The sequence below is a fragment of the Vespula pensylvanica genome, chromosome 24 (assembly GCF_014466175.1).
Source record: "Vespula pensylvanica isolate Volc-1 chromosome 24, ASM1446617v1, whole genome shotgun sequence".
Classification (NCBI taxonomy): domain Eukaryota; kingdom Metazoa; phylum Arthropoda; class Insecta; order Hymenoptera; family Vespidae; genus Vespula; species Vespula pensylvanica.
The window spans coordinates 1,913,439-1,926,017 of NC_057708.1; the positions used below are offsets into that span (position 1 = coordinate 1,913,439).

The 12,579-nt window shown below is 26.3% G+C and overlaps 1 protein-coding gene across 1 annotated transcript in view; it reads left to right on the forward strand.

Moving 5' to 3' along the window:
* The window catches only part of LOC122636995 (protein kinase C), a 24,504-nt gene that overhangs the window by 9,373 nt on the left and 2,552 nt on the right, over positions 1-12,579 (forward strand). The gene's annotated exons all lie outside the window — the stretch shown is intronic.

A 12,579-nucleotide genomic window follows, 5' to 3' on the forward strand; every position in this document is an offset into this window, starting at 1 on the left:
ACTACTACTACTACTACTACTACTACTATTATTATTATTATTATTATTATTATTTATAGCTATACTTTGCTACTATATTTTGCTACTATATTTTGTACAAAAAGTACTTTCATTCTGGTTTGAGTTGGTTATAAATGTCGATTCAGATATTTTAATGTTATTATGTTATTTAAATGTAGATATTAATTTATTTCTGTTTCAATATCAGTTCAATCGCCGATATCCGTCATACGTGATTCCTCTTAATGTAAATTACCGAGATTGAACTGACAATGAAACCGAATTGAAATCTCTAAATCGACCTTACACACATGGAATTTCAGCCAAGTTTAGATCAGAGTGGATTATTACAGGATTTTTTAAACTATATTATTAATATATTTATTTATTGTCATTATCATTATCATTATCATTATTATTATCATTATCATAGTCATTATCATCATCATCATCATCATCATCATCATCATCATCATCATCATCAATGCGGTATCGCGATGCAGCCATCACCATCTAGGATTTTCATACATCTTCTATGTCCTTTAGTTTAGGTGTCATAACGCTTTGAGAGAAACTATCAAATTGTGTACTTAAAGTGCTCTAGTGTAAATCGAGATAGAGTTTATTCAATGTTGTGTCAAAGATTATAAGTATTTACGTGCGTATGTATGCGTATGTGCGAGTGTAAATGTGTAAGAAAGAGAGAGAGAGAGAGAGAGAGAGAGAGAGAGAGAGAGAGCCACGTTGGTATTGCGAAACGAATCGTTTTAGTATTATACAGATCTTTTTTGTAATTTTTTTCTCTTAAGTCCAATTGTCACCATGAATAGTCGTCGTTGTCCTCTTGAATGTGTTGTTGTTGTTGTTGTTGTTGTTGTTGTTGTTGTTATTATTATTATTATTATTATTATTATTATTATTATTATTATTATTATTATTATTATTATTAATATTATTATTATTATTATTAATATTATTATTATTATTATTAATATTATTATTATTATTATTACTACTACTATTATTATTATTATTGTTGTTGTTGTTGTTGTTGTTATTGTTGTTGTTGTTGCTGTTGTTGTTGTTGTTGTTGAAACGATCGATCGATCCTTCCTGATCTTTCTTTTGTATAAAAAAAAAAAAGAAAAAAAAAAAGTGGAAAAGAAACTAATTTTTAATGCAACTTTTTTATTAGTTTTGAGATCTTTTGTCATTCTTATTTTATTAGTTTTATTTGTTTTTTTTTTTATTATTATTACCATAATTTATATGATCATGCTTATGTGTATGTTAAAAGAAAAAACATGATTCACAAATATTTAATGAAGAAGAGTAAAATTTTCTCATTGCATGCATTATTTTAATGAGGATTGTACAAATGCAAATTTGTGTGTATCTATGTATGTATGTATCTATATATATATATATATATATATATATATATATATATATATATATAGACATATATATATTCATATATTTATGTATATATACACTTTAATACTATTCTATACACGCTTAAATAGACACATACACACAGCGTATAGCCTAATAGATTTATTTTGTTTAGCCTCAATGATAACGATAATGATAATGATAATGATGACGATGATGATAATGATGATGATGATCCGTCTATTTCGAATGTCCGCCATCGATGAAAGAAAGGAAAGAAAGAAAGGATCAACAAGAACAACACATTTATGAGGAATGACAAAGTAAAAAGAAAAAAAAAAGAAAAAATAGAGTTAAAAGAAATTGGAAGAGAGAAAAAACATTGCACGAGAAAGTTTACATCAAAGATTCTTCCACATATATGTATGTATTTAATTATATTTATTTGAAATGTCAATTCATTTATTATTGTTGATAATGTTTCATGTTTGATCTGATCTTTGATGCAAATTCCACTTTTTAAAAACCGTTTCATAAACATGGTGTAATTATTAATTTTAGGCTATATATAACGGATATATCTGCGTTCAAAGGATTCTTTAGGTAGTTTAATAATTAATTAATTAATTAATTAAATTGTATTGGATAGTTGATAAGTTTATTGTGCAAGAAGAAGGTGATGAACAAAAAGAAAAAGAGAGAACATACACGAACATAAAACATACATATACAGACACACAAACACACAGAGGAAGAGAGAGACAGAGAATTAAAAAAATAAGGACAAATAGAAAATAAAACAAAGAAAAAGAAGAAAAAGAAAGTGGTGGATGCAGCATAATAGGAAAATCGTGGCTCCATAGTTTGAGAACAAATGCGCATTATTTGGTGTCTAGTGATTTGTTGTTGTTGTTGTTGTGTCATACTCGTACGTTTTTATGTCCTTCGTCTTAGGTCTTGTTAGATGTGTCGTCTTAGAGAGGTGTGATTGAGAGAAATTTATATATATATAAAAAAAAAGGAAAAAAAAAAAAGAGAGCGTAATCTTGCGTTTATGTTAGAAAGAATAATGCGGCACCGATCGAAATATCATTTTTATCTCGTCATCGTTAAAACAATCAAAGTGCATCATTGTGATAACGGAATGAAGACAGATTTTTTCTTTTTTTAATTTCTCTTTTTTTTTTATCTATTATTAGAATTCAATCTTTATGTCGACTAATGCTTTAATACATTATTGTTATATTATTTGACTTAATTTTTTTTTTTTTTTTTAATTATTATTTGGAACGATCTCTTTTTAATGCAAATGAAAAAGTTAGCATTCGTATATACCATTTCTGTCGTCGTTAACGTAACTCTTTAAGCAATTTAATCCGATTTTAATACTTACAATTAGTAGAGAATATTCAACATGCCGAAGCAGAGAGAGAAAGATAGAAAGAAAGAAAAAAAAAAAGAAGAAAAATTTTTTAAACGCGCGCCTACGCTACATTTCATAGCTTTTGCTTGTGTAATTACGGTTATTATATAATTAATAATTATAAATTATCGATTACGTTTTATCATGGAAATAATTGAGGGCAACTTATATAAATACATACTTGTCGTTCTCCGGATCTTCCAACAAAAAATGATTTCACGAAAAAATTTATATATATATTTTCTTTTTTTTTTTATTCTTTTTATATATTTATATCTTTTTACTCGAAAAAATTCAAACGAAAATTTCTCATGAATTATCTATTATTTTATTATTATTATTATTAATATTATAGCAAAAAGATTTATTATTCCTATTAATATATATATTTTTTTTATAAGAAAAAATTCGAACAAAAATTATTATCCTTATAGGTACTCAATATCTAAAATATAATCTATTTATAGAGACATAATAGAAAACAATTTTGTGATTTATCCGTGCAAAATGAAGATTAGGATCAATGGAGAACAACGAACAATGAAAAAATGATTTCAGCGCGGAAACTTTACGCGTGCGATGAATTAAAAAAGAAAGAAATATTAATAATAAAAGAAAAAAAAAAAAGAGAAATAAGAATAACCCGACAAAAAAAAGAAGAAAATTATTTATTTGAATCTAGTCAGTGCGTTGTGCGATTTGATGATTTCGATCATGTTTGAAAAATCATTCGAGTTCAATAGAAAAAGAGAGAGAGAGATGGCTTAGTCCGACCTACGCGTTTAAATAATAGACGGTCTTGTGTGTTACTTAAAAAAATAAACAAACGAACAAGCAAAAAAGAGAAAAAGGAAAGAAAAAAAAAGAAACGTAACAAAAAAATTTTGCCCCATGTTGCCCCGTTATTTGGTATATCATACCCAGGAGATATAAAGTAACATGATAAAAAAAAAGTAAAACTAAATAAACAAATAAAAAATAAAAACTTATAGATAAAAAAGAAAGAAAGAAAGAAAGAAAGATTATGAAAGAAAAATAATAAATAAATATATTAAATTAAATTATATTAAATTAAATTAAATTGAATTAAATTAAATTAAATTAAAAAATAAAAAAAAATGTAACTAAGAGTAATTAATAGTAAGAGAAATAAGAGGCATGGCGCGCGGCATTTGTTTGTTAGATTATTAATAATTACAATACATATGTACGTCGACAAGTTTGGTATTTGACATATACATATACACACACATACACACAGTATACACATACAGATACGCACATATATAGATACACACACATATATATGTATAAGTTGATTATAAATTAAGTGGCAATTGAATATCTACTTTGTTAGAAGCAATAGGAAAAAAAGAAATTTATATATTTATATTAAGAAACAAGTTTCATGATTTCATGTGTCAAATATTTTAAGAGTATGAAATAAAAAATCCTTGACTTCCGGTTCTTTTCTTATATATATATATATATATATATATATAAATGTATATATATTTTTTCTTTTTCTATTGCTACTAACAAAGGAGATATTTTCAACTGGCCTTTAATATATAATTAACTTATATATATGTATATATATATGTATGTACGTACGTGTATATATATATATATATATATATATATATATATATATTAAAGCATGATTAAATAATCACGTAAACGCCGATCGATCGTAATTCGTTCGAATTCATTCTTCGAAATATAGATCATTAGTTCTCGATGATTGTGTGAGAAAGAAAGAGAAAGAGAAAGAGAAAGAGAGAGAGACAGAGAGAAAGATAGAGAGAGAGAGAGAAAGAATGAAACGATTGCCGTCCTTAAAAAACATCGATCCGACGAAAGGATTATCGATCGAAGATCGATGTTAAAATATGTATACGTACATACGAACTATAAAACTCATCACGATCCTTCTTACTCTGGATCGTTATTATCGATCGATCTTCCTCGATAGGCACGAAAAGAGTTATCACGAAGATAACCAAATTTTGCAATTGAAAGTGAGAAAGTGAGAGAGAAAGAGAGAGATATATATAGTTATAGATAAAGAGAGAGAGAGAGAGAGAGAGAGAGAGAGAGGGAGAGAAAAGCAAGAGAAAGAGAGAAAGATAGAGATAGATCTCAGCTATTACAGATTCCGTCTAAATTTATGAGATTCGTGCGAACGAGTGGCTAAAAATGACCTTAGAGATCAAGCAAATTATGTATACCGTTGCAGTATTTTCGTAAAGCTTTAAACTCTATCTTGACGTCGACGAACAAATGCTAATAATAATTATATTCAATTTTTATATATATACACATAAACACATACACATATATACACGTACACAAGCGTTTTCATTCATGAATAAAGAGGAGAACAAACAAATCTCTCTGGATCGTTATCGATCGATCGATCGATCGATCGGTCGATTTTTTCGCTACTAATTACCATTAACACAATCATCGAGTCAGCTAAAATCGTTAGTAATTAATAAGTAGAAATTATTTCTCTTCGTTTCGTATCTACTATCTATTATATTTATATATTCTAAAGGGTGTCTACAATGAAACGATTTTTGGATTCTATTTTATTTCTTTTTCTTTTCTTTTTCTTATCAGGATGATATATTGTAGACACTCTGTATAGTGTATATATACATAACTATGTGTGTGTATATATATATATATATACACACATATATATAAATCGACTTAACTTATAATCTTATTTATTATTTTACTTAAGTGTAATTAATAAGTTGCATCTATGTATGTACGTGGTAATTAGTGTATGTTACGGTTGTTCATTAATTGCGCTATAAATAATCCATGAAAAAAAATCTGTGAAGATGATGTTTGTGAATCTTGTACGAAGTTGTTAATAGTACCTCTTCGATGTCGCGTTCGTTTTTTTTTTTTTTTAGATAAATCGTCTGATAAATAATATTTATTTATTTATTTATTTATTTATTTATTTCGATCTGTGTATGTGTGTGAGAGAGAGAGAGAGAGTGCGTATGCATGTGTGCCGTGTGTAGAGCATTTGCTTATATACATATATATATATATACATATATATTGTTTTAACAGTTAATATTAAGTGTAGGATATACTTTTTTCATACTTTTATTGTTTTATTTTATTTTTTTTAAATATATGTGTGTGTGTGTGTGTTTCGCTGTGCTTCGACGAAGATTAATTTTATTATTTCATTATCGTAAACAATATATGCGTGTATATATATATATATATATACATACATACATAATATAGAGCCAAATACATATATAATAATTAGAAAATCAAATAGCAAAAGAATAAGAAGTGCAAAAATTGCTTTAGTGTCGTAGAATAAGTTTCAAAGGATAGTATCCATACACATGTGCTGGGACCTTTTAAAATTTTTACTTAAACAGTTTTTTATAAAAAAAAAAATCGCCTAGTCAATCACTGAACGCAAATATCAAAGCATTATAGTTAGAGACAAAATACTTGTGTACGAGTGTCATTTTTGCCAGATCAAACAGAGAGATAGACAGATAGAAAATGTAAAATTTGACAAATTAGCAATCGATTATGCGCGCTTAGTACGTTTGAAAATCTTATGTTCATTCATTTTACATTAAATACATATATTGTCATTTATTGTTTATTCAGACCTGCCTTTTAATATCCGTCATTATTTGTGCATTTCAACGATATTGGTATATTTTTCATTTATATTTACACGTGTGTGAGACGTTATATAAGCTGTGTAAAGAAATGGAATGAAATAGATTTAAATGATATCTTCCTACCCCTCATTTTTCCCTACAGTCAAAAGAAAGAAATAAAAATAAATAATAAAAAAGAATAAAAATAAAAAATAACCAAAAATAAAGAATAGGAACGTGGGACCAACTTCGTTGAAGTCTAACGAAAATTATGGATATTATTATGGGTCTGGTAAAACAATGAAATACATAGATCGCGAATCTGTATATAATATATATTAATATTAATAATAATAATATTATTATTATTATTATTTTTATTTTTATTTTTATTATTATAATTAACAGCAGCATTGTCATTATTACTATTATCATCATCATCATTATTATTATACTTATTTTTATTATTATTATTATTATTATTATTATTATTATTAATATTAATATTAGTATATCTGTCCACATAAATATTTGCATATAATTCCATCGTAATTTTGAATCATATTGAGATATTACAATAAATAGATCGATAGATCGATTCTTCTCGAGGTTAACGATTGCCATACATATATACATACATAGATACATACTCGTTTTGTTAAAGAAACAAAAAAGGAAAATAAGGAAGAAAAATCTCGATAAGCAATGTCTCCACGAGATTTTTATTTCTATTTCTATGAAAGAAGTTTATTGATATAATACTTGGAGCATGTTATTTTTGTAGAAAAAGAAATAGAACGAAAGAAATTCTAACCTTTTTTTGAGATGGATAGTATAACGGGCTGCTGCTTCGTTCAAACTTTATACTTTGTTTCGTTTCAATTAAATTATGATATTTTTGATCATAAAATTAGAAAAATTAATAATAAGAGAAAAATAGAAAGAGAGAGAGAGAGAGAGGGAGAGAAATGCATTGGTATACGCCATTTTGTGCATCGAAATTAATACTGTTACGTCATTTCTCTATCTCTCGTATTACGCGCGAATTTCAAAACTATTTTCGTCATGGCGGATTAATCTTTAAGTTTCTTTCTTTCTTTTTCTTTTACTTTTAATTTTCTAGAAGCGTACAAAATCCGATCCAAAAATTTTCTTTAAAAAGAGATTATATATATACGTATATATATATAGAGAGAGAGAGAAAGAGAATGTGTGTCAAATTAAAAGGAAGTCGAATGTTTACAGACGATCGATTGTGTGCTTTTCGCGCGCGCGTGCGTGTGCGTGTGCGTGTGCGTGACCGTATGTGTGCGTGTGTTCTCTTTGGTGTAAAAAAGAAAAAAATGAAAAAAAAATGAAAAGAAAAAGAAAAAAAAAAGGGGATACTCTGACGTAAGTCGAAGAACGCTTTTGATCATCGCACGTTAACCTCTCTCTTCGTCGCTTATGGCACCGAGTATGTATAAGGACGTAGTCGAGCGTAATCGACCGAAAATGATTTCATCGGAGGGACAAAAAAAAGAGAAAAAACAAAAAATAAAAAACCTAAATCCCGACGATGAATTTAATCGATTAAAGCGGTATACACACACAGTTCCACGATAGCGTGGCAAACGTGATTTTTTTTTTAATAGTTCTTTTTTATTTTTATTTTAATTTTATGTACATATATATTTTTTTGTTTTCTATTCGCTGCTTTTTAAAAATGATATCAACGTCCTCCTACCTAGTCTCTTCGTATGTCTTAAAAAATGTGCACAAAATATTTATGTACCTGAAGTTAGTTATTTATTTTCTTTTTTTATATATTATTTAAGTCAATGAACGAGCGAAATTTTTTCGTGTTTTTTCTCGTGTACTTCTTTTCTTTCTTTCTTTCTTTTTTTTCTATTTTTACGAAAGTTAAAAGTTCTTTTTATAACAAAGAGAATTATAGCATATATACGTACCTTTATTTATTTTTAATATTAAAAACATGAAGACCTTATTATCATCGACGATAGGAAAGTGATAAAGGGTGGAGATACTTTTTGTTTTTTGAGGAATTAAGAGAGTTACAAAAATATTGTCAAAGGTATGTTGCAGTAGAGAGTTATTATAAATAAATAAATAAATAAATAAATAAATAAAGAGAAAAATGACCCAATATATGTCCATATATCGATTAAAAGAAAAAAAAAAAGAGCGAGTCCTCCCTGAGGGAGAATGCGTAAAAATTAAAATTAAAAGAAAAATAATAAAGTAAAGTGAAATAAAATAAAAGAAAATATAAGATAAGATAAGAAATAAGAAACAGGTGGGAATATTTGCGTCTACCACAAGTACTATTAGCGTTTAAATAGATAATGTACCTATTATTATGACTCTTAATTATATAAAACGTGCGTATGCGTAAACGAGTGCCCGTGTTCTTCTTTCCTTATCCATTTTTCCTCCATTGATTCTTGTTTTCGGCTATTTTTTTCTAAAGGATGAATATTCGAAAAATAAGTAATTAAATATTTTTTAAATAATCATGTTACTAGCAAAATAATAGTACATACATACACACATATATATATATATATATGTATATTATAATAGTATTTTATTCTAGTAATAACATACTATATTATTACTATAATACACTATTAATAATTATATATTTAATTATTAGTGTACTATTATTACATAAATAATACTAATATTGTATTATACTATATATAGTATTACTATATTATATTAGGAGTAATAGTATAATACATATATATATATATATATATGTATGTATATATATATGGTATTTATTCTTGTCTTTTATAAATTAAAATTAAGATAATATATATACATGTATATTATATGAAAAGAAATATATTTGATTAAATAGCAAGATTACACGGGCAGTCATTAACCTGCAACAAATACCTGTTATTATTCATTTTAATCCTTTATTACATGAACAATAAATAAATAAATAAACAAATAAAAAAATTAGAATAAGTATATATATATATATATTGAAGAAAAAGAATTATATAATAATAATCTCCGAGTTTTGCATTATTAAAGATTCGTTTGTTTCGTTTTTATTGTATTTCTTATACAGAGCTCGGGTATATTTCATGTATATTTATATATGCATAAAGATATACATATATACGTGTACACACATATATATATATATATATGTATATAAGTATATACGGACAAGCGGGGCTTATGTATATATATACACATACATACATACATAAAGATGTACGTATATTTTGTTATATTAAATAATAAGTAATAAGTCGGTGTATATTTATTATGTGTCGGGTTTTTTTAATACTTCGGTTTTTTTTTTGTACGTGTTTTTAACATGCGAGTCGATTGTTCGTAATTAAGAGTTTATCATTCGTTTCTGTTTTTCTTCTTTTTTTTTTTCTAAACTCCTTAATATGTGTGCGTGTATAGATTTGTATTCTTATGTGCGTTATACGATGTGTACGTACATACGTGCGTGTATATGCGTGCGTGTGTTCGTGTTGTATGTCTATCTATAATATGTATGTATATTTATATAATTATATACAGAATGACTTTAATTCTTATTATTATTATTATTATTATTATTATATATATATAATATATATATATTTCAAATAACATCGTCAAACAATAATTTATTATTTCGCTTAAGCTACACATGTATAACATGCACTTTATGTGCCATCTATCTCTCTCTCTCTCTCTCTCTCTCTCTCTCTCTCTCTCTCTCTCTCTCGCTTTCTCTCTCTCTCTTTCATACACGTTCTCTGCCATCTTATTATTTTTATTAATTAATTAATGAATCAATCAATCAATGAATCAATCAATCAATCAATTAATTTATTAATTTATTTTTTTTTCAAGCATAGCCACACGCGCACGCGTTACTCCAAGCATTCGATTTTATCATCCTATATAATTCCCCCATAAAACACCATCGTCATTTATACTACAATTTTTTTTTTTCTTTCGCTTCCACTCCTTCGATTTTTCACTTCATTTTCTCTCTCTCTTTCTCTCTCTCTCTCTCTTTCTTCTCTCTCCGTTCTTTTATGTATGCATTTATTTATTTATTTATTTATTTATTTATTTATTTATTTATTTATTTAGCGATTAATTTATTGTATTTTAAATAAATTGAAACGTACATGTATTCTCACTCTCTTGCAATTATTATGGCTCCTCGAAGACTAAGAACACCAAAAGCTGATCACAGTCTGTGTCTTGTTACGCATTTCATGTTCATCGATTTTTTTTTTATCTTCTTCATCTTCCTTCTTTTTCTCTCTTCAGCCAAATTCCATATATGGAAAATTAGAACTAATCAGGGACGATAATATAATATATTTATGTTTATCTGTTCGTGTGTGTGTATATATATATATGTATGTTGTGTATGTGTGCGTGTAGGTTCTATATAATAGCATTCACAAAATTTTTGCTTTTCATTTTTATTCCGTCTGCGAAGAACGAACAATTAACTCTTTCTCTCTTTTTTATCTCTCTCTCTCTTTTACTATCATTTTTCTTACTTCATCTCCTTCTTTGTTCTTTTTTTTTCTCGTTAATTGTTTATTTATCAACGTAACTCTGGCGAGACGATACTTTGGTCCGAAGGAACTTAAAATAATTCTGAACCTGCTGTTTCGATGATATTCGAGCCGGTTTTTTTTCTTTTTTTATGAAAACGATCTGTCCAAAATTAAAGAAGAAAATAAAATAAGAAAAGAAAAAAAAAAAGTCAAGAAATTATATCGTAATTCGTTTATAATTAAATTATAGCCATACGAATAATACAATAATAAATAAAGAAATTCTTTTTCTTATTGCAAAGAAAGACATTTTATCAACTTACAATTAAGACTCTCTTTCTTTTTCTCTCGTAATAATATCACCGGCTCATTTCTTTATTCTTTTCTCTTTTTTTCTGTTTTTTTTTTGTTTTTCTTTGTATAATTATTATCAAACTTCAAACTGTGTATATAGTTATTTCTGTTATATAATTATTATAAAAAATTATTATCAAGATTATTAATTATTTCAATTGACAAAATGTATGGCAAAAGAAAAAATGGTAAAAAAAAAAAAAGAAATTAATAACGAGATAAAATGCCGTAAAAGAAAAGAAAAGGAAAGAAATTTCTAATCTTTCTAAGCCTCTACGGATCTTTTTTTTCTTTTTCTATTTTTTTTCTATTTCCTTTTTTTTTCTTTTTCTTTTTCTTTTTTCATTCGTCCCAATCAAGAGGACAAAATTATTAATTAATCGAACGCGATAGAAGCGGCCGCGCAACGCTTTATTTCAAACGTTAATAATAATATTTAACTATGAAACATTACGCTATTATTTACATGCGATATATATATTATGTAATTATATATTTATATATATATATATATATCGATCGATTCGAGAAATGTGAAATTGATTATTTTCTTTTGGACGCAATTTTCTTCTTTTTTTGTCTGGCATTATTCGATCGATAAGATCGCGTCGGAATTTCAATACACAGTTTAATATCGTCCGTCTTTCATTTCATTTTCTCTTTTCTTTTTTTCTTTCTTTATTTACGTTTCTTTATCTTTCTTTCTTTCTTTCTTTCTTTCTCTTTTTCTCTCTATTTCTTTTTATTACTTATTAATTTTATTTGAATAGTAGAATACGAGTAATGCATATATCTCACGAAGAAAGCGGTAACAACAGCGTGTTAATGTAAAATATTGTCCGTAAAAAATGGAAATATTTTTCTATAAATCATTGAGATAGGATATGAACAGTAATAAGTGTACGTGTGTTTTTGTATATGTGTATGTGTGTATATATATATACGTTTGCTTTTGATATTGTAAAACCGACACGATTATCCGAACGAGTTTAAAAGACGAATCAAAAAAGAATAAAAAAAAAAAAAAAAAAGTAAAAAGTAAAAAGTAAATACAAATGCCATGAAAGATCGATGATCTATGGCTATCGATCGATAAATCTTATCGGTATAACTTTTTACTATTTTCTTATTTCTCCTTTTTTTTTTATTTTTATTATATAAAAATTCTTTCTCTGTGATTGGTCTTCGCGATGATTACAAAAAAAAA